The sequence below is a fragment of the Python bivittatus genome, unplaced genomic scaffold (assembly GCF_059951505.1).
Source record: "Python bivittatus isolate LINGU-HERP-01145 unplaced genomic scaffold, Pbiv_v1 ctg000980_np1212, whole genome shotgun sequence".
NCBI classification, from domain to species: domain Eukaryota; kingdom Metazoa; phylum Chordata; class Lepidosauria; order Squamata; family Pythonidae; genus Python; species Python bivittatus.
Window position 1 is genome coordinate 9951597 of NW_028277125.1, and position 23031 is coordinate 9974627.

The window sequence follows — 23031 nt, forward strand, 5'->3', positions numbered from 1 at the left end:
CAGTGTAGCACAGAGTAGTGCTATCACTCTGTGCAACTCCCAAGAAGATTAGGCTGTTGGATCAGTACCAATCTGCTGTTGTAGTCTCTGTATTAATAACACAGTATTCCAATCTGTTGTGTTTTTTTAAAGGCTTTTTTTAAAGTTCCATATAAAATCCACATTCATTTCCATTTGCAACTTTCTCTAACATATGGAGATTTTATACACAACTTTCCATAATGTATGCAGTAAGAAACCTTTTAAAAATTTTGCCAATGTCCTTGTTTCATACATTGGTAATACATTTAATGTTTGATTTTTAACCACAGATTTCCCAATATAAATTCTCTTTTTTCCTATTATCCTATTATCCATCTTTTAGAATCCTGAGTGTGTATCCGCATGTACCCCCAAGTTGGTGGATACAGACAACAGCATGTGGGCTTGTAGATTAGAGATCTTGCTTGAATATTATAACATGAGCACACTTGAGGTAAAAGTGGGTATGTTTTGGATATGTCGAGTCCTTGGTATTCCCTGAGCTTGGTTGTTTGCTTGCAGACGTTTCGTCTCCCAACTAGGTAACATCATCAGTGCTAATGAGTGCAGGGTTTGCTCCCTGCTAATATACAGTAGTTTGCCATGCCAGTGGTGGGGGTGTGGTTTTCTCCTTGGCAGTTCCTTGATTGGGGTATTGTTTTCTGCTTGATTGTTTGCCAGGTGTTAATCCCTGCTTATCTGGGTGTTGGCTACTGGAGAGGATGTGTTCTGGTCTTTTTTGTTTCCTTCTTAGCTTTTTGTTGTCTCTTTTGAATGGTGTGCAAATATGGTTTATTTCTATGTATCTATTGATGGCTGATTTGTCTGAATGCCAAATTTCCAGGAATTCCCTAGCATTCTTGGATTTGGCTTGGTCTAGGATGCTGACAGTTTCCCAGTTGAAACTATGGTTGAGTCTGTCCATGTGTTGTGAGATTAAGGAGTTTTCATTGTGTCTTCTGACTGCTAGTTGGTGTTCATGGATGCACTCTGCTAGTCTTCTGCCTGTCTGTCCTATTTAGTGGCCGTTACAGTCCTTACACTGTATGTTGTAAATGACTCCTGTTTTTTCTTCTTGGGCTACTGAGTATTTAAGATGTTTTGGAGGACTTTAATTGGTTTGTGTGCTATGGCAATGTCAAGTGGTTATAATAATCTGTTGGTTGTTTTTGAGATTTTTTTATGTATGGTAGTATTATCCTTTTCATCCCTTGCAATTTTACTGAATTTTTTATTATCCATTCAACCATGTCTGATTCTTGGAGACTGCCTGGACAAGTCCCTGCAATTTTCTTGGCAAGGTTTTTCAGAAGTGGCTAGCCACTGCCTCCTTCCTAGGGCTGAGAAAAAATGACTGGCCCAAGGTCACCCAGCTGGCTTTGTGCCTAAGGCAGGACTAGAACTCATAGCCTCCCAGTTTCAAGCCTGATGCCTTAACCACTACACTAAACTTGCTCTCATTGACTTATTCACTTCCATATAATTAACCTTAGCTTTCCCAGCTACCACTTCATTAATTAAATCCACAGAAGGGATTCAAACGGCCCTGTAAAAGCAGAAAGTTCATTATTTTCTCTAAATTAGAAAGTGGCAGAGAAACTTTTTTTAAATGAATAAAACATTATTGCTGCAGCTTGGAATGAAATCTGTGCTGTGATGTGGTTTTCTCTGTTAAATTAAACTTACATATGCAGCATTGTAATTAAAATTATTGGTAATGAGAGCAAAGTCTGAAATTGTACATTTTGACATTGAATTTGCAGGTCTGCTTTTACCTACAAATCCATTTAAAGCTGGACCTAACTCATTCTAATGGCTTGGCAAAGTCTCTAGAATTTAGTATGCCAATTTCATCATTGGAAATATGAAGAATGACCTCAGAATAATTTAGCTGTAAATTGAATTAATTTGGACACTATCAAATTACATTCATTTAGGCATTAATTGCAAATTGTTCCAAAATCACTTTATAAAATCACTGGAATGTTATCTAGATGAGCGAGAAAACCTTTCTATCAGGCTGCATCTCAGGTGGATTTTGAGAATCTCCTGTTGTTTTGGACTTCAGTTCCCATCAGCCTCAATCAACAGTGATCAGCAACTAAGACTATGGTAGATGTAGTTCAAAGCATTGGTCACACATGTTCACTTACACAGCAGTAGATTTAACCTCACTTTTGTATGGGCCCTTACAGATTTCCAGGTGTAAGCTTCAAGCTGCTACCAAATTTGAATGGAGGGAGAAAGGCATCAGAAATCTGAGAGCTGATGGTATTCAGGATCTGATCACAAAGAACATTGCAAATGAGACTTCTTTACCACTGTCAGTTTTTGATACAACTACAAAAAATATATAGAGGATACCAAAGAGAGGAGAGTTTTTCCTCTGGTGCTTTCACTCACATGAAACCTTTTTTTTTTAATCCATAAGACTTAGGTTGGAGGAGGAGGTGTGCTACAAGCATTGAAACTTCATACCTCTGACATTTTACGAACTGTTTACAATCTTGAAATGTTTTGCTGACTCACCGCCAAGCAAGCAGCTGCCACAAAGACCATGCTCGCCTTGATTCTGATCTTGGAGTACTGGTTCCCAGCTGGATTCTCTTTGGGGAAAATAAATTAGGCTTCTTGCTTAATTGTTGAGATGGGCTTTTGTTTGTTGTCTGCTTGCAGACAGGATTGCATAATTACACCGGCCCCTTTCTGTAGGTAGGGAATCCATTTCTCTTCCTCAACAGAACTGCCTGCCAAACATTTTATCTCGCATAGCACCTGGAGAAACAATCTAGCTAGGAAAAGACCCACGGCTATTTTTGCAATTGTGTCTGTGAAGAAAGCATTCTTTTCCTTCACAGGCCAAAAAAAAAATCTGCCATTGGTTCACAGAATTCTATCTTCTCTGGCTGTTCCCCCACAACCTCAAGGAAAAAAAGACTTTATCTACTTAGTGACACTTTACCTGAAGTAATAGATTGTTTTTGATTTCCACAGTACTTTTAGGATCAACCAAAAGTTGCAAGCATTTGATTTCTCTGTAACTTTTCATCAAGCAGGATGTCATGAAAATCAAGGGATGGGGAAGTTGCTGAAAAAGTCCTATACACTTTAGAAATTAGGTCAGATGTTTCAGCTGTGCAGTCTGTTAATCAGTCTCAAGATGGTGTTTGTAGATTGAATGCATTTGTCAGCAGCCTTGGGTTGCTTGAAGATTATCCAAGAAAAGTGCTAAAGTGTAATGGGATGTGAGAATAACCTTGGGAGACAGGAGGAAGAGCTGCAGACAAGAGATATCTTAGCCCACAGAAGGAATGGGAGTGTTGAAAGCATCTCGGAAGGGACCCTCCCGAGTTCTCTGGAAAGTAAAAGCCAGGGAGGGGAGAAGTACTTTCAGACCTGCAAAATTCTGTTACTGTAGCCTTACAATGGTTCTGGTTTCCTCTCTGGCCTACCTCAAAGGCTGACATAAAGCCTGAGAGCTACTGCAACAAATGTTATTAATACCAAAAGAGAGGTAGCTCGTTTTGGTATTATATAGTTTTTCTTACTGGTGGCTCCAGGCTTCCCCTGCCTGATTAGTGTCAAAACCTGGACTAGCTCACTTCTCTAAATAGGTACATCTTTAAAACCTGCCACAATAGAGAAGCTGCAGGTGAATTTCACATCCACTTTCATCTAACATGCAGGGACTAATCAAAGGGTGGCTCGCCCACCCCTGTAGACTGAAAATAGTCCAGGACAAAGCAAAAATGAGTAGCTGCCGGGGCCACTCATATGGCCTAATTAACCCTCCCACTGCAGTTCTCATTCTCAATCCTAAATTAAGTCGCCAACAGGAACCCGCCTTTAGGTGGCCAGCCCTATCGATGGTATAGGATGGCAGCAACTGGAAGAATTCTTAAGGAAAAACCATGTTGGCTTCACAGAGAGTCCCCGTGTTCTCTGTATGATCTCGATTGTGTCACTTGTTCTAAATAAATCATAACAACAAATAAAGGAAAGAGGCTTCAGTTTTCTAATTCCAGATTTTAGCAGCTTGTTTTGAATGCCGAGGATTCTTCAAAAGCTATTTCTTATTACAGGGCCATTCCTGATAATATTATTTTTGTTTCTATATCTCTCTCTTTTTTTATCCTCCGTTAATGATACACTAATTGTAGAGGCTGTATTGCTTTTTAAACATACACTGGTTCCTAACTGTGAATTAACAATTATTCAGTGGTCCCTCATGGCTGCTTTTGCTACATAACAATAGAGATGTGTAAAAAGTATACCATATGGAGGATGCAATACGGAATGGAAAAATTAAAAATGGATAAATAATTCAAAGTGGTGCCAACAGGGCAAAAGTACAGAGCTCAGAGAATGTATAATCCTCTAATCTTGTGAAAAAAGTATTTGTACTGAGTGGAGAAATCAACCTGCTGATTTTAAAAATAATTGCAGCTACTACAGTCCTGAAAATAAATTTGGCAATGGACTATGTTGATGTTGTGTTGATATGATGTGAGGTTTACTTCAAAGCTACTGATGGGGTACATCAGGTATCCTGCACGGAGATATAAAAGCGCCCTGCCATGAATTCTGCTGGATTCTGCTCCATCCAAATTTCAAACAAACCCTATTAGCATTTATTTTTCTATGATAAAAAAAAAGTGTCTGGGGAAAAAAAAGTCGTATATTACAGGCGAACAGCAGTAGTGAAGTTCAAAAAGAGACATCACATTGGGGAAATTTGCATTTTAAAAATCTCCATCAGGAGAATTTATATGTCAAAGAAGGAAAGCAGATTTGCATTTAAAAAAAACAACAACCTTTGGACAATTTATATAGCTGCCTAGCTGCCTATTTCACAATACAGTGGCTCTAGGAGGAGTGTACAATCAAAACCAAAACACAATTTAAGCAGAAACAGAATTCAGCCAGAAACAGTCCTAGACTGGAACCAAACAGATCAGCCAACAGGGCTTTCTTAATCCCCTGGCCCCAAAGCCTGCGGGAATAACCAGGCCTTAATGCCTTACAAAAAGCCAATGGGGTCAGGGGCCAACCAGATCTCCAGGAGGTTGCTGTTCGATAGAGCAGGTACTGCAAAAGATGTCACTGGTTTTCTAAATGGGAGTTAAAATGCTCTTGTACCTTATGAAATATTGTGAATTCCATAATTAAGTTAGCATTTCAAACAATCTGTCCCAAAAAATCTAGCAGATTGAAACCTTACTCTAGTGTGATGTATTGGAGTAACCAGTTAAGATGTTGGATTAGGAGTGGATGGACCCAGGTTCTACTCTGTCTTCAACCATGGAAACTCCCTTGGGTCAGCCTCTCCCTCTCGGCCCAAGAGATAGTGTGGAGTAGTGGTTAAGTTGGACTGGCTCTAGAAAGATGCAGGCTATAGTCCTTCGTTATCCACAGATGTTCACAGGATGACTTTGGGCTGGTCACTCACTCTCAGACCACCCTAATGCACTTTGTTGTTGCTGTGGGAGAAAATGGGAGGAGAGAGAGAGCTCCTGAACAAACAGTTGAATATAAATCTGACAAGTTAATATAATCTAATAGTCAACAATAAATTGAACTTTTAGTGATTTCTACATTGCCACACTTATGCATCATTTTATATTTCCATCATGCTTAGCACAGTTACTTTGCCAAAAACTCACCAGGCTCATATTTACCCACTTCATTCAGGTTGCAGAATTAACTTTATACAGTTTACCTGAGTACAGAATTTTGAATTTCAGTACTGCAAAACCTGATGGTTTCTTTGCAGGACAAAAGCTTCAGGGTCCCTTTCTGACCAACCACAGTCTGGATGGAAGTACATGGATGAGACCCCCCTCATGAACCTTAAAGGTGTGTTATTGATTGATTGACTGACTGACTGATTATGAGCCATCAAGTCAGTGTTAACTCTTAGTGACCACATAGATTTTCTCCATGACAATCTGTCTCTAACTTGGTCCTTCAGGTCTTCCAACGGTGCAAGGCTGTGTTAGGGAGCCATAAAGCATCTAGGTACATCTTAGCCACTTTGGAGCTGCCTGGAAGAGATATGAATTATTTTGCCTTGTTTTTGTTTTGCGGAACAGGTACTTCTGAAAATCATATGACTGTACATATTGCTTGGTTTCCCTGCTGATTCAGATTTGGAGGACATAGTTTGAAGCTGGCTTTAACTTCTTGAATGTAGTATTGCTAATATATTGTTGTTGTTGTTGTTAAGAGATTTATTACAGCTGCCCACTCCAAAAATCCCTAAGATTGCAAGGCCCATCAGAACGAATTTTCTATTGCAGGAATACAATAGGGAGAATTTACTTGGTTAGACCATGGTTAAGTACTAGCTCAGTTCAGATGTAACCCTTTAGTTAGACCATCCCAAAGAACTGTTGGGAAATTACTAAGGATTCATTTGTATCCGGCACACTCCAGGTCAACCCACATTTCACTCAGTATCTAGCAGCTTCTGATGTTCCTGTGTGCAGGAGTTAAATTAGCTCATTAATTAGCCCAGTTTATTGGCTTGTTTGACACATCATCCGAGTTCACAAGTTGCCCCAGCCCTGTCATCTGAAGTCCTTTAATTGGAGTCCTTTAATTGGAGACCAACATGGACTGAAGATCCTGTTGCTTGCCCTGCATTGTGTTATGGCTGAGTGAGAGTACTTCCCATCACACTTGGATAACACACTTAATTAGATCAGCTAAAGACCCAGCAGATGTTTTTGCACCATACACTAGGCTTTGCTAATGTCTTGGCATGTTGTATGAAGGCAGCCTACTTCTTTTATTGTTTAATGTATTGTGCAAAGTGAGTAAATGGGTTACTTTGGTAACCAGTTAAATGTGCTGTTGAATCTCTTAACCATCAAAAAAGAGAAAAGCCATGGTAGGACACTGGAACCTGGCTATCTCCAGTAAATTATCAGCTTTAGTGCCACACAAAGCACGTGTCTTTCCTTCTAGGAAATCACCTTTCTTTAGTTTGCCTGAACAGACAGGAATTTGATAGTTCATGGGGATAGGGGCAGCCTGCTAACTTGGAATGACTTGATTATCTCACCAAGTTTCCAAACGGAAAATACATACATCACAATTTCCCATCACAAACAGTTTCCTCTTAAATGTGAGCAATTTTCTACAAAGTGGTAACAGCTTAACAAAGTATAAGGATCCTTAGCTTGTGCTCTGCCCTTGTGACCAAAGATAGTTCACCAAAAGGTTGGCACCTTACCTGTTGGATATCTGCTCATTTCATTTTTCCTTTAGAGTAATTGCATCTGGCTAGGTCATAGGATCTAGCCAATCTTGGCTGACTCAAAAACCTAAGAATAGTGAGATCTGGTTAGTAATTGGATGTGAGACTACCAGGAGATTCCAGAGCTGTAGTCTAGATTAGGAAATTGAAAATATAACCTGGAAGAAGACAATGGCAAGCCAGTTCTGCGCTACCACTAAGAAAACTACGTCATCTTGTCAATTAAATCCCCAGGAGTCAAGCTTGACTTGACCTTTAGAGTAATTAAATGAGTCTTAGTTTGCATGATTTTGTGCTTCTTTTTTATCCTTAGAGCTCAATATTTTTAGGGTTTTTTCTTCCATTTTATTTCAATTTTTTGAAACAAAACAGATAGCTGAGATGGTTATCAAGAGAGAAAAACTACAGTATGCATGTACTTTAAATTCTCATTCTAAAGAACCCCTTTTTCCCTTTTTAGTGAGTTGAATGTATTTGAAATAGCCCTGACAGACAGACAGACAGACAGACAGACAGACAAGCAGGTGAACTGGCCACCTTGTTCATGGATTATTTCAGTGTCTGGCAGCAGCTGTAAGGCCCATTGCTAGGTTAACAATTCACATGAGATGATTGTGTATTGCTGGTGTGCTGGTGTGTCGCAAAGCGTAATTTGAGTAGCAGACCATCAAAAAATAGCATTGCCTGAAATGTTGCATCAGCTCTATTATTCCGGCAGTCAAACTCAGCACATTTTGTGGTTCTGGAATGCACTTTCTACAGAAATACAGATTTTAAGTGCCAATCAGTGTATGCCAGGGAACAATAGATCCAAATGGGGAATTGCAATTCTGGTCTTTGAGCCTTGCAGAAAACTGAGAATTTTTGCCCAGTAGATATGATTACAACACTTCCTTTAGGCCAGATTGTGGGCTTCAAGAGGAGAAGGACCAGAAGAGACACCAAAGCTCTTTGATTCTGAGAGAAAGCCAAGGCTGTAGTTCCACATTTGTCAAAGAACCACAGTTATATGCTTTCTTAAGTACAAAATATCGCCTTGTATTTTGAATTTGAGACATATTTTGTTGAAGGTTGAAGCATTTTGTGTGTACATGTGAGCATTTCTGAGAGTAGGAATATGATCAATGATTGATGAACTGAGCTTTGTGACTATAATAGAAGGGAGATTTATTTTCATGAAATTTATTATATAGATAGGCAAAAGCCTAGCACCTAGCCAACTATATCCTACCAGGAAGGGTCAGAATGCAAGCACTGTGTGCATGTATGCCTGGAAAAGATGGCGGAAGGAAGAGATCTCTTAGACCAATGTTTTTCAAACTTGGCAACTTTGAGATGTGTGGACTTGAACTCCAAGAATTCCCCAGCCAGCATGAAAAAGAGGCAGCACAATCCTTAACTTCCTCTGTATACCATACTTCCCCTTTATTGTCAGTAGGTCATGAGATATTGAAGAATCAGCAACTTTGAATTCATACCTCTAACAAATTTAATCCCAAAAATGGCATGTATGTTGGAAAGGGCTAGAAGAGGGATTTTTTAACCATTTGTGAGTTAAGTGAAAATCAGACATAGACTTTTCCTTTATCCTTTTTTACTTTTCTTCCCTGTATCAAGTAGGAGATTTTAAGCTGGGTAAAGTGCATGCAGTGTGACCACATTTGATGATCGGGATGAAGATCATCAAATAGGCTACACCCAATCTAGTTACTTGCACTTAATCCCCATTAGCTTAATGGAATTCAGTTTTCAGAATTATCTTATCCACCCTGCCTAGAGAAGGAGTTGTAATTAGGCTATAGCTATGGAAAGGCTTAACCATATGGCCTATAGCAGGTGTTGGAAAGATCCAAAATGGAGTATAGGGTTGAGGCAGGGCCTGGGACAAGCATTCTCTTGAGGGGACCGACATAAGGTCTTTATCCTATTGTAACCAATGGGTGAACAACAACCCTAGGCTACCTGGATAAAAAAACTCTGTCCCATCCCATCCTGACTGAGGCAGACAGACTGAAGTAATAGATCTGCCACTTGAGGTAGTGGTTAAGGATCCACGTGACCCAGGTTTGCCCACTGTCAGCCCATGCACTGAGTGACTTCGGATAAGTGATTCTTAGCCCAGCCTGTCTCACAGGGTTGCTGTTATCTGGAAATCCTCATGTAAGCTGCTTTGAGCTGCTGGAAGAAATGCAGAATATAAAAATAATAACGTCTCACATGGGATCAGCTTTTCAGATTGATTTCAATAGGAGCTAAATGATTCTTGCAATTCTAAATCCAATGGGATTGACTTCTGTCAGTCTGGATCAACCCAAAAATAATGATTAATTGTTACAGTTATTATTGGTTTCATTCTTCTATCCCTTGCCTCCTCTTTCTGCAAAGGCAGTAGCAGGTTGTCTTTGCTCTCCAAATGAGGATGAGATTAAATTGCAGAGGCCTACAGATTGTACCAGCAAAGTCTTTTACAACACACAGGGGAACAATATTCAGAAAGAATTGCCCTTTAAAAGAGCTGATCGGACCCCATCCAGCTGAATTCAAAAGGTCTTTACCCCAGTGAAACAACAATAGAAGGCCCAGGGCTGTTACGCTTTGAGAATGCTTTATTTATTTATTTATGCATGCATGCATGCATGCATGCATGCAATTTATCTGGCCTCCTACGGTGACTCTGGGCAGCTAACAGCAGTTAAAAACAAAGCAACAACAAAATAAAACACAACCAGCAGCCAAGGTGAAAAGCAATCAGGCAACAATTAAAATAACCATCTCACAGGTTCCAACTGACAGTCTGACCCCCATGTCTGGGTACACAGCTGCATCTTTGGGGCTAATCTAATCTCTGGGGAATGATGTTCCAAAGGGCAAGGGGCATCACAGAAAAGACTCACTTTCTGGGTCCTGCACGATGGCACTTCTTAATTGACACGCCCCATAGCACACCTCCTGTGCCAGATCTGATGGGATGGGTAGAATTGATCAGGGAGAAGCAGTCCTGCAAAGAACCATGCCACAAAGGGCCTTACAGGTGACCGTCAGGACCTTAACCTTGCACCCAGAAGCATACTGGTAACCGGTGCCGTTCATGGAGCAGAAATGTAACATGAGGACCGAGAGGCGCTCATAACTGCCTGTGCTGCTGTGTTTTGAACCAGCTGCAGCTTTTGGATGCTCTCCAATGGCAGGCCCACGTAGAGTGTACTGCAGTAGTTCCCTCGGGAGATGACTAAGACATGAGTGGCTGTGATCAGAGCATCTCGGTCCAGTAGGCTCTTTCCCAGAGGGTTTGCACAAGGTATTTTGCTGACTGAGACAGAGGACAAGATAGTAGCACTTCTCCCATCCCATGTAAAAATTGACCAATTAACTTTTACTTCAACGACAGTGACAGGATAACATCCCTCCATCTGTACCTAAGGTCAGCAGGTTAAATTATATAGCACACACCAACCAGTCTCCCTACATTTTGCTGCATGCCCTTCTTGTAGAATCTGCTGCATGAGGACATCATCACACTCGGTCTAAATAGAGGACAAGCATCTTTTTGGTCAATGCCTGCACTGCATTCATTTTCCACAAAACTACCACATCTCCATCCTGGTGTGTCCATAATATAGTTCCATAGTTCATTTCTTCCATACACTTTTTATGTACTATTCATTTCTGCAGTCTGAGATGCTGATTGCAGTCAAGACTAAGCAGTCAGCAGAGAACCAAATTAGGGCCCTCAATTTGTAATACCATCAGCAACTGTGAAGACATCATTCATTTCCTTTTTTATGTATATTTGTTTGATTCATCTAAACTTTCCACTAACAATTCCTGTATATTGGCAATAGGTGGGGTTATTTTTAATTGGATTCTTTTTACTTTGTATATGTTCAGTCCCTTGCATTGCTCTCGAGTCATGGCAATTTGTTTGCTTGACAGACACTTTTCATTATTATGGAAGTTAGCAAGAAGCTGAAAACCATGTCAGAGATGTTGATGAATTTTGACATTTCTTTGGAACTTGCAACTTAAGTTATAAAGAAACTGATTAGATGAGAACAAGGGAATCAAAGTGTCTAACCTCATTATTTGTTTCCCATGCAAACAATCTGAATCAGTTAGAATGTAATGCATTTGCTCTGAGGGCACTTTGATTTAGTAGAAGAATATGGTTCCTAGGGGCAATATCTTTAAATGCCAAAGTAAAAGGAATTTGTGTGCTTCAATAAATTTGGAGATACACTGGATTCATAATAGTACATGCCCTAGATACAGTGCTCTGAAAACTTTTCTGAAGAAATCTTGATATATCTTCAGAGCAGTCTCAAACTAAGGAATTGTAGATCTGGAAAGACAAGTTGAGGCCATCATGCTTAACCCTGCTCCATGCAGGAATCCAAATTAAAGCATCCTCCAGAAGCTCAAAGTTACTTACATGTTCATTTTATCCCCACAATAACTATCCTATAAAGTGGGTTGGGCTCAGGTAGAGTTAATAGCTCAAAATCATCCAGGGAATTTCTATGGCTGAAGGAGGACCTGGGTCTCCATCATCCTAGTCCAACATCATGGCATCTTATTGAACATCCTCACTGTCCTTCTTTGAATCTATTCCACTTTATCTGAATCCTTTATAAAATGTGGTATCCATAATTGGGCATGGTATTTCTGATAGGGTGAACCAGTGCAGAATACTAAGGGGTATATAGTGGTGGTGTGTTTGACTAGGACTGGGCGAACCAGCAAAAACTGTCAAGAAAAGTTCCATCCAATTTGGTGTGGATATTGCTATAGCACTAGCAGGCAACCATTAACAGAGTCTGCTAGGGTCTCACATTCTCCGCAAAATATAAATGTGAAGATATATTTTTAAAGAATGTATAAATTTGAGAAAAGTATGTAAAAAAAGCAATGTGTTAAGGATAGTTGCATTTAAAAGGCATCCATTAGAGAAAGTGACATGCTAAATTTTCTAAGGGCAATTTCTACACTAAAGTCATAAGATCAGTGAAGATTACAGTACTATTTCTGTACTGAAATCACAAGATCAGTGCAGATTAATGGATTAGTGAAAATTGCATTTGGCAGTGAAGGAACATTCCTAGCACTTTAAAGGAAATATGCTTAAAATGCTTTTTTAAAAAAAGCAGTAGAATAATAGAATTGGAAAGGTTCATTGCAGAAATACAAATTAAAACATTCCTGACAGAGAGCTGCCTAGCCTCTACTGAAACACTTTCAATGAAAGGAACTGCATCTCCCTGGTTGTGGTTCCACTGTTAAACTGCTGTTATTGTTAGGCATTTTCTGTAATTTAAATCTATGTGCTGTACTCTGGAACAACACAGAACAGTTATTTGACCTCCTCCTATGGGACCTCCTTCTAGGTATTTGAAAAGTGCTATTCCCCTATCACTCACCTTTTCTCAAAGTTAGTTATGCCCAATTCCTTCAATCTGTCTTCACAAAACTTTGTTTCCAGTACAGGTAGTCCCTGGGTTAAGAACGCCCAGGTTACAGATGACCCATAGTTAAGAATGAGCCTATTGTAGCAAAATTTGAGTTACATACACAATGGTTTGAGTTCATTGTGCAATACTACTTATACCAGTGTTTCTCAACCTTGGCAACTTTAAGATGTAAGGACTTCAACTCCCATGCTGGCTGGGGAATCCTGGGAGTTGAAGTCCACACATCTTAAAGTTGCCGAGGTTGAGAAACACTGACTTATACGGTATTATACAATCATACTGTTCCATCTTCCATACAAATTCAACTTAAGGACAGACCTTGGGAACAGAACTCATTCTTAAACTGGGGACTACCTGTACCCTGATCACCCTCATTGCCATTCCCTGAACCTGTTGCAATTTCTCTAAATCCTTCTTCAGGAATAGTACGTAATGTCCAACAACACTGATGTGGACTAAATTGAGATAAATCTCCAGATCCTGAGTTGTAGTGTGAAGCTTGAGAAGTATACTTAAGATACCTTGCTAAACACCAGGGTGAGGTAGAAGGTAAAGTCTCCTTCAAATCATGATCAACTACTAGTAACTGGATGGATGCAGCCATGCTGTTTTCTGGGCAACAGTACAAAAGTGGTTAGCCATTGTCAACTTCTAGCATACTTTTTCAACTTTTCCACTATAGCCTCACTATTCTATAGTGGTCTGTCATTGAAGTACTAACCCATCCTAACCCTGCTTAATCTTAACAGGTGACCTAAGGTTGTCATGCTAATGTGCAACAATGGCTGGTGTGGGTCTTCCGGGCTGAGAGAGAACTGCTCCTGTCTGTGCTCCTGCACTCTGAAGATGCCGGTCACAGGTGCTGGCGAAACGTTAGGAAACAAAACTTCAAGAACACGGCCACACAGCCCGGAAGACCCACACCAGCCATCGTATGCTGGCCGTGAAAGCCTTCGACAATACACTAATGTGCAACACTTTATGGACTGTAGCTACCAGTGGGACTTTGTATTTAAAGTAGCTCTTCACTTGGATAAGATGTTCATTCCTCTTTTGGATGGACACGATTCTTATCTTAAAGCTCACTAAAACTTTTAAGTTACATGGAGCAGTTCGATTATAGCTATTATAAGTTTTCTACCATTCCCCACACCTTCCTGCTGCATGACAGCCTGCCACAACACCAAGTCTACTTTGCCCTTCAGAGTAAAAAGATCTAAAATTTGGGAGGGGGGGAGGTTAGAGAAAGCCCACATAATTTTTCACCAAATTTGAAGTTATTTTTACAATTGAAAATAACTTCGTGGGTTGGTGTGTTAGCTTCTAGTATTGAATTGCACATTTGTTCAGTCCATAAATTCTACGTGCAATCTGTGACTACTTTTACACTTCCAGTCTTATCATGACTTAGACAAAAAGACAGCACTCCTTTCAAACTGAACCGCTTCCAAGAGCCATAGGAAGGTCTTTTGTTGTTAGAAGTGGAAATTCCCCCATAACCACACTTGCATATCTCTAACAGCTACTTGCTTTAGCTTCATGACCTTGACAACATAATACTGATAGCTTGATACATTATATTCCATAAGATTTTAAGACAGCATGTATTTCCCATAAGAGTGGATTAAAAATAAAATGGCCAATCCTACAATGTTGCACTGAGCAATGCAACTACACATGGAATACTATGTTCAGTTCTGGTCATCACACAGCAAAGTGGACAAGATAGAGCTGGAATGTGAATTCATTCATAATATTGAACTTGAGCAAACTGGAACTGAGATTGAAGCCAGACTCTTCATCTGGGGCACTGCTCAGGCACGTGGGTGTTTTCAAAGCTCTTGTCCACCACCATGATCTGGTCATGGTGAAGCACTGCATTTCCAAAGAGATCCTGGTTCCAACAGGGACTGAGTCCATGATCTTCTGTATATGAAATATGGGTTGTAGCACTGCATTCCAGCCTCTTCCCAACTTCTTGTATTCATTTTATTCTGAAGCACACATTCTTTGAAATAAATTGCATGGGTTTGTTTGCTGTGTACCACCCTGAAAGCATTGGAACAACTGAAGCAGTTTATTAACCGTAGCTTCATTGCTCTTACTCAGTGTGTAGTGGCCTGCAAAAGCACCTGCAGAAGCTCTCTAGCTGAGACTATTTGTCTTTGTGGAATATATGGCACCTGGGATCAAGAAGGTCAGCTTAATGAGAGCAAATGAGACACAGAGAAAGTGAGTCATGATGGAGCCTTTATTTTTTACCAATACCATCAGGGATTCTGCTGCATTTATGGCTATTTATTTCAAAACACTCCTAATTAAAATTGCTGGCTTTCTGTGTAACTTCCCTTTGCAAGATTTCCTACTTACTGGAAAAGTATTAATCATTAGATAACAATAGCCAGGTAGGACTTGTTTATAGTTGTATATCCTGCTCCTGCTTCTATGTGCACCCTCCACATTTGGGCTGCATTGCAGATTATTACAGCACCTACAGTGCACAAGTTAACTTTACAGAGCAATGGAAATCAATGTTAGGTCCCTGAATAGAGTACATTCAGACAGCAGGGGGGAAATGCCAGAATAATTTAAACAGTTGGACAGAAGAAATTTTACAGGTCAAAAACTCGCAAGGCCTATTGTCCGGAATGCCACCTCCTGGCCCAAATGCAATTTCAAAAAGTTAATCAGAAGTTAAAATAAATTGGAAACATCAGCTTTGGGTAATTCCAAGGGATTTTCTTCTGTCCAGGATCAGGCAAAACAAATAGGTTGCATATGTATGAGTTACATTATTACATTAAATCAGATTATTTGAAGGTATGGCAGATTCTACTCATTCAACACTCACATTGAGTCCTAAATTAATCAATTTTCTAGGTTTGCACCATACATTGGATCATAAAATCATCAAGCAGGTTGGATTTGCCCAACACACTAAATCAGAGGAATCTCTTCAAGGTTAACACTAACCATGTTATATAAATGTACCTATTCTTTATTTGATCTAGTTAAGAAGGTTTTATGGATACAGTCAAAGAGCTAAAGCCAATAAGTCTGAAAAATCTTGGAATTAGGAATTTGGGAATGATAATTCTTGAACCTTTTGTAGAAGTCTCTCCCCACCAAGAAAAATGTAGCCTACCCATCCATGTATAGTAATCTGAACCAAGAATATGTGACCCTCTCCTATTCTGCCCTAAAACACTGGTGGGCTGATTTAAATTTAGTGTCTTTGTGCTGCTGTTACTATGTGAAGAAACAACAGCTCTGAGCTAACAAATGATGGAACTGTCCCTGTATTGTATGTTCCTGTTTGAATCATAAAGGCACAAACTGTATGAGTTGCTGGTGGGAGAGATTGGTTCCATAAAGACATCACTATGTATGCCAGTATTGGTCCCTATGACTCTCTTTTTATAGCACTCAGACTACATTATAACCCAGCCAGTTAGGTAATTTAGTAAATCATGGGTAAGAGTGTTGTGTGAACGTACTGAGTCAAATAGAGCATTGATCTGAATAGTGCAATGCATTTATTTTTATGAGCATTAATTTTAAAGATCTTTTAGCTGGAGGATTAGCTATTGAACTTGGAACTTCAGAAGTATGAAGAATATTCAATGGACTGTTTCTCCAGAGTGCCTTCAAGGGGTTCTTTAAAAATATTGCCCCAAATTATCTTCCTCACTCTGCTTTTTGCAGGTAGCAGACCTACTTATTTTAGATCTACTTAACTTTTGATAATAAAGCAGCCACCTGGTAAGGGATTATTCCCACCCCACCCCTGCCTTTATTTTGGCATCTTCTGATATTAATCTAGTCCAAGAATACATTCTCTTAGGAGTTTTCGTAATGCCATGCCCTACCTTTAAACTGATCTTGATGATCTCCTAGATGCAGTTTTGAGTTTTGTCCTGAAGATGGGTAAGCAACAATTGAATCTTTGAAAGTGCCTATTGGAAACTGAGTTGATGGTAGTCTGTTCCAGATACCTCCAGATGAGATGGAGAAGTGTATCTATCTTGCTTTGTTTTCTTCTCTCATTTTGGGGAAAGGGGACACTTAGCCACTGCAGCCCTTGAACAACCTCACCTATTTCATGATAAATCACGTTTTTCATCAGAGACATGCACTTAATTTTACTTTCAATGTGTTGAGCACTGTAGGAAGCAAGCAAGCAAGGAAATTCAGAATTTTCTGCACATCAGTTTAAGGAGGAAACATGATAAAGAGGCATGATAAAGAAAAAATAACAACTTTAGAGGAACAACTATTGTGTGTGTGCACATGCAGGAGTGTGTAACTTCTGCAGTGTTTGTGTACTGGGAGGCAAAATTCGTCTTTTGCTAAGATGAAGAATGTCTGTTGAAGCCCTACAGGCCAGTTGGATCAGCCTAGTGATAGGATTTGGGACCACAGGCCGGTGGCTTCCTGGTTTTGCTTTAAATATCCTGGTCCTGGTTACAAGCTGTTTTATACTTTATTTCTGTGTATCTTATTTTTTGTTAGCTTTTTGGAGCATCATTCTTTGGTTAAAAGATAGGTTGAAAATCCACCTAAGTAGCATGCAATATTTTTGTACAACAATTAATTATAGGGCTACTCTGTCCACATAAGTGCAAACAGAAGGACAATCCATATGGAGGCACTGAGACAGAATACAATCAGATGAACAAGTGTTGAGCATGCCCTGTATTGTATTGGGAATGAGGCAATCCACAGTTAAATGGGAAGAACATGTTGAACAATATTTCACTGTTTGCTTATTTTGTGAAGGAAACAAATAGCGGTCCTGCAAGCTTTAGAGAAAAAAAAGGAAAGATGTTTGGCTCATCCATTGAGTAGAACTTGATTGTGCTTCTTCTATTCCTACCACTAAGAAATTCATGTTGTTGCTTATGGTGGTTGCCACATAACATAAAACTTTTAAGCAAAAGTGTTTTGTTGTTGCTGGAGATTTGAATTCATCTGGAGCCCTTGTTAGAGGATAACCAGAATTCCGAAAGAATACTGAGAAATTAAGGTAGTAGAATGTTCTCTTGGATGTAGAGCATGGGTTTGGCCTAACTATCAATTATTGTTAACAGACATTCATTGTATCTGAAGTAAAAGAAAGATTTATCAGGAGGATAGAAAAACCTCAGCTCTATCTAAACTACATCTCAGAGAGAGGGAAGCACAATGGAGAAACAGGAATTCCTTTTGCCTAATTTAGTAGGCTGAGTGAGAGGCAGACACAAAATAGCATGTGAAGACCCTTCCTCTCATCTTTAGCTATTTGCAGTAGTAGTCAAATAGATTCATGGGGTGCAAGGAGATGATGCAATCTCCAGTGATTGTAGAAATCCATTATGCAACCACCACTGTCACATTGTGTGTCTGTATATTCAGCCACATGTTTCAGTATAGTTCATTACTATGTGAATTCTGTATTTGTATGACTTTGATCTGTGAGCTGGAATGTCTTTGCTCAGGCAAAAACTGAACAGTTGGTCTGGCAGCTTACGTTGACTGAATATGGTTCATTTACCTAGCACAAATTGGATAGAAACTCTCTTTTGAGTTCCTCCATTCCATTGCATCTGAACCGCTATTTCTGCTGTGGGCTCACGTCTCCAAGGTCTGTAGAAGTATGGTTCAGCTGAATCTTTTACAAAAGGTGAATGCTGTCTCACATTAAAGATAGCAGTGGCTTACTGGAAACCAACAACTCAGAGCACCATCCTTCTCTCCAAAGGGACATATATTTAGAGCAGTGTTTCTCAACCTTGCCAACTTTAAGATGTGTGGACTTCAACTCCCAGAATTGGCTGGGAAATTCTGGGAGTTGAAGTCCACACATCTTAAAGCTGCCAAGGTTGACAAACACTGATTTAGAGAAAGACCTCAAAAGCAAACATTAAATCTGAACCAAGTTCTTATGGAAGGAGAAGTTGACTGACTGACTGACTGACTGATTGAGAATATTTATACAGCTGCTCAACTCACTTAATAGGGACTCCATGTAGTGTACATCAAGTAAAAACCAAACAGAAACAATGATTACAAGTTAAAACTACATTCATATTATATCAGACAATACACAAACGCCAAACAAATCAACCAAACAGACACTCCATCTCCCAAAAGATAGGCTTATCTATTGTCCTGGCCCAACACCTGGGGGAAAAACTAGGTTTTCAAACTTTCCTTTCTTCAGGATAGAAAGCAGTTGTTTTTTGTATCTTGGTTTAGTTACTGGCAATACAGTTCTACCTAGAAAATAGAACCAAAGTAGCCATCTATGTGAATGCATGGATTTAGGCCAATATTCCCCAGTCTGCTCTCTCCATATATAAAAAATTGTTATACCTGTCATCCTCAGCCACTATTTGAGGAGGATGGGAATAGCAGTCCCACATGTTTAATGACACCAGCTTAGGGACAGTTTAGTTTTCCCATTGGAAAGATAGAAAAGAAGAGGACAACCAACAGCAAAGTGGATGGACTCACTTATAGTGGTGATGGGTGCACCATTGGAAATCTGAGGAACCAGCTTGGGGACAGATCGTCACAGAGAAAATCTATCTATGTGGCCGCTAAGGGTTGATACTGACTTGATGGTACATTATCAATCACTCAGTTTTCCCTAAATGCTTTTTATCTTGCGTAGTTTTACCTTTATACTGCCTTTCTCTAAAAAGGAAAATAAGAAGCAAAAGTTATCTTTTCTCCTGAGCCCTCATAAGAGGGAGACAATAATGTAAATAAAATAACCCATCTTCTTGCCCTTTAGCCAAAGAACAAAAATGAACAATATATGTAAATTGTTTTTTCTGAAAGCTGGAGAAAAAAAGTGGTTTTGCTACAGTAAAGATAACTAAAAATGAAAGAAATTTGGTCTCCTATCCATCCCATCCATAGATCATTTACTCATGATAACACATTAAAGGAACAATGAGTTAACCAGAGCTGCCTTATTGGGCTTGAAGAGTGGTTTAATGAATGATACATGTCTGGAAATTCTAGCATTAGAGCAATGCTTAAACAGTGAAGAAAAGAATTACAGTGGTATCACTTTTCTGTTCTTAAAATACTCCTTTATGAAGAGGATAAGGCTGAATAATGCATAGACAATATCAGTTCCTTCTAGTAAATTGTAGGAGCAGAACCATGTTACCCCAAAATCAGAAGGAATCTGGTAGCACTTTTTCAGACAAAAAGGCACAAACTCTATTCCCATGTTGCTGGGCTGCTGCTTTTTGGCTTCTCCTCCTCCTCAGAAGAAGGTCTGACTTAGGCTAAGTTATTTACTATAAAAACAGGAAATAATGTCTTGGTAATGAGGAGTTACTTAAGAGTCCAAGATGAATGAAGTCCTAAAGAGGGGCGGTCTTTTCAAAGCTATCTGCTTAATTCATGATGGGATGAACAATAGTGGCAGATAAATAGAGGTGGTGTGGGGTTTTTTAGCATAAGGACCTGGCCAGTCAGATTTAGAATTTGCAGGAAAGCCTAAGGCTCAGCTCACACAGTATACTTAACCAGGGCAGCTAACGACCCAGTGGATACATTTAAGTAACATGCTGATTAATATTAAGCTTGGTTGGTTGGGTTTGTGGTTTAATGTATTATGTGAGCCCAGTTCTTTTGGCTAGTGTATCATTCAACCTAATATATAGAGCTAGAAAATGAGCTACTTAACAAGTAAGTTAAGGGTGTTGTGTCAGCCCAGGCTGTAAGTTTAGGGAACCTTACCAGGCTAAGTATAATTGCTCTCGATTGTTTAGCTGGGCTGGCCCTACCATTACACAGAAGGAGATGAGACAGCAAATGCTGAGAAGTGGCCACAGAGTTTTGGAGGAGGAACTGTGGGCCAGTTGGTCTGCTTCGTATTCCTTAAATTAAGCTGCTGCCTTCAAGTACAGTTCACGATGTAATGCCATCCCCAGAATTAAAGAAAGAACCAACTGCCTGTCCAGCTAGCATTTGTGCGTGGCACGGGAGAGAACGCCATCTTGTTTTTTGCCTCAGGCAATAAGCATCTTGGGCCAGTTGTCTTATTTAAAGATGAAAGTACTAATTTGATGAATCACTTGTCTGCATCAGGGTAAGGAGTGTAGCAGGCAAATGAAAATGTGTTCACTAACATGCTTTCTAATAACTATTCCTTACTTGATTGCTTACCCATTAAAGCTACACAAGGATAAAAAAAATCAATGCATTACTCTTTTTGAGAGGATGCAAATTGTTGTAGCGCTTACCTGATCCTTGCATAATCATGATTGCACTTCTTTTAAACAAAATCCCTTTCTGTGACAATGACATACAGTATTTATAGAAGTGCTGTTTGTATAGAGCATCATTTCTTTCTAATAATGGTTTATTATAGCTGCTCTATTACTCGCCATTACCTGCAGTGATTTCCAACATTAATTTCAAACTGTTTGGGGTATGGCACTCAATAATTTGAGGCATAGATAAATGATGCTTTTCTGTCAATGGAGTCTGAACTATATTCACACTCATTTGAGGCCCTTTCCAAGAAAATCTTGTAAGGCGTTTGCTATGTCACCAGTATTCCAATCCAATATCAATCCAGTACCAATCCAGTTGGGAATCTAGGGAGTATTACCAGGCAGATCAAGAGTCCCAGTTCTGAGCTACACAATAAAAATCAATGTTCTCCTTGTGGGAAAAAAAGTAGTAAGGGCTGCATTAAAGTCCACCTGCTTTTTCACTTGCCAGTTTTACCAGGCATGATGTTTTCTGACCAGGAGCTGGAATAAGACTGTCATAAAAGCTTTGGACAGCTCAGGGTGTCAGGAACCATCATTCTACGACCGGTGTAGCCAGGGCCTCTGCAGTGTTCCACAAACCCTGCCTCTTTGGGACATGCGTGCAATGTTGGGAAGCACATAAAAAAGGGGTAGGGCTTGCATTGTGATGTTGCAATGTTGTTTCTGTCACCCTGACACTCTTCTCACGTCCCCACCCTGGGTCCCACTGGGAACAGTCAACAGTTTGGTAACCAAGCGTCATGGCTAGCCTGAAAGCAACAGAGCATGTGGGGCCACATCATATACATTGAAAGGCCTAAACCTTTGAGAAGGAGCATTGGAGGTCTTTATTTTTTACTTATGATATGCCTTTCTTCATACTAAAACAGTGCCAACAGCTTTTAGTAATCATAAACAGATGATTTTGTGTTCCAAGAACCACAAAAGGGGAATTCAAAGTTGCAGTGAGCTTGTCCCTGCTCTGTATGATTCCTGAACTTATTTGAGCTGGATCGTTCCCACTCATCCCTGTCTTAAACTCTGCTTGAAATTAAAGGCTAGGTTTGAAGCTGTTAATGTGATTATTCCCCTGGAGTAGAAAGTCCTTCCAGTGAGTCTACATGAGGGATGTGAAGAATCAAGAAACAAAAAAGATGTCTAGTTATGAGCTCAGAATAAAACAACCTCACTTGCAATGTTCTGTCAGAATGTTTTGAGTGTTCTCTGATCTGATGAAGCAAAACTGAATATGTTGAAATGTTCCATTATAGGAATAATTAGGATTTAAATAAGCCCCTTACTCCCCCCATAGTTCATTTTTGGGACAGAAAAAAAGGTGGGGGAGGTTGGACATTTAAATTTTTTTCCTGGTAAACAGTAAAAAGGAACTATTTTTACCTATTTTAAAACAGGTAAACAGTAAAAGCAACTATTAAGCACACATCTGTGCCTGCATCAACAGCAATAGAACTGATTCTAACAAGGAAGCAACAACAGTCAATTCACTTCAACAACACAGTCTGTGAGCAATGTAACAAGAGCAAGACTTTACTTGTCTAACTATTGGCTTGTGATTTGTTCTTAATTCAGATATACAGCTAATCAAACTGTCTGTAGAGAAAGCAGCTGTCAGCTAACTCCAAATACGCACTTCTGTCTGAAGAAGAAAGCATAATGTACAGTACACATTGCTGCATTATCATGGTAAACCATCAATTTAATGGACCTCAGCTTAGCAGATTTGGAATGCAATGAACAGTGTTTGTCCATACATTCCATCCTTGGAGTGAATGTAAATGTTTGCCATTTTATGCATATATATAATACATAAAACACATGAGTAAAATCCTGTCGTTCCATGAGTCCATTAAATCAAGGGTTTACTTGTACATTGTAATTCACGAACTCAACTTCCATAAGGCAAAAAAAAAAAAAAAAAACAGGTGTAAAGTTACTTACCACACAGGCAGGAGATTTTGCCTGCCTGCCTGCCTGCGAGTTTATCTTGATTCCTGGTAATCAG